General features: G+C 31.0%; 1 long non-coding RNA gene across 1 annotated transcript; it reads left to right on the top strand.

Moving 5' to 3' along the window:
- Positions 1–97: 97 nt before the first annotated feature.
- Positions 98–785, top strand: LOC110443979. The gene is made up of 2 exons (XR_002462168.1): positions 98–215; positions 728–785. It is a non-coding gene; the product is annotated as an uncharacterized LOC110443979 (long non-coding RNA).
- Positions 786–1,275: the final 490 nt, after the last annotated feature.

The following is a 1,275-nucleotide window of genomic DNA, read 5'->3' as shown; positions in this document are numbered from 1 at the left end:
CAATTATGAAACAAGTTACTTCAACTTATATTAATCACTCTTGCTGGCACGGATGTTAGTGCACCCCCGGGGGGTGGGGGTCTTAGTGTAGGAGGAAACCGAAATAAAAGCTGAATTTGTGTTGTTATATTTTCAGTAAGTGACTCTTGTTTCAAAGGAAATGCAGAGGACAAAAGTGGATCGAACCTATGCCATCTTATAGATCAAGATCAATTGTAAGTACGTAGTGCACTATTGAAAATTCTTTCAAATCAAAACATAACTTAGTATTCTATGCAATATCCAAATATAGAAACTGTACTCTTTGCTGCAAGCCAGATACTCCTTTGAAAATCCAATGAAAATTCCATAAACTGTTGGACAAACGTATAAATACAAAATTATCATTGAAAACAACATCAAAACATATAGGCAACATACATACCCCCAGTATGTAATTTTTTTCTTTTTGTTAAAGATATCTACAAATATCGTTTATAATTTAGCATTAAAACTGTCAGATGTTTTAACTGTTTGCTTTGATTCAATCATACACAGTTGAAATTTGTTAATATGGTGAAAGAAATTTCATAGTGTTTTGGAAGAAAGGGAAAATATTTTGTATAAATAAAATTACAGTATTTATTTCATATTATCAAAATAAAGTGATTTGTCAGCTCTTTAAGTGATGTTTTAATCGCAGATAAAATCTCACATTCAAACTGAATTAAATATTTGTTTCTTACAGAATTGCTGGAAATGTTTCAGTTAAAGACATTGTACCTGATGACATTGAAAAAATCAAGGTTTGTATATATATACTAATGAAGGTTTTAAAGATGGAAACCTGTATAGCCTGACATTAAGATTGTCATAATGTATATAATTTCCTAAAATGTATATAACAAGTGTTTTAAGGTGAATGCATCATCATTATCACCAAATGATTTTATGGAAGCTTTACTTTGAATAAAGATTCATATAGCACAGTGAAATATTTACATTTGATGTTTTGAAGACTAGTGCAGTACATGCTCTGTGACTTAGTCAGAAATTAAAATGACCAGTAAATTGTGTCGTATACCTGTATTTTAATCACTATATTTACAGACTATATAGTGCAAATATATTTTTAGTAAGCTGACCCCACTAGACATTCATTGTTGAATCTCTCAACGGAGTACATTGTAATGGTATAGATCATAAAAAGAAATACAGAAAATGACAAGATCAGCAAAAACTGCATCCTCCATATCCAGGGGTTATGCTCACTTTCGCTCTCTGCACCCCTGGAAT

This window comes from Mizuhopecten yessoensis, unplaced genomic scaffold (genome assembly GCF_002113885.1).
Source record: "Mizuhopecten yessoensis strain PY_sf001 unplaced genomic scaffold, ASM211388v2 hete_35908724, whole genome shotgun sequence".
Taxonomy (NCBI): Eukaryota; Metazoa; Mollusca; class Bivalvia; order Pectinida; family Pectinidae; genus Mizuhopecten; species Mizuhopecten yessoensis.
This window is presented reverse-complemented; position numbering and strand designations above follow the sequence as displayed.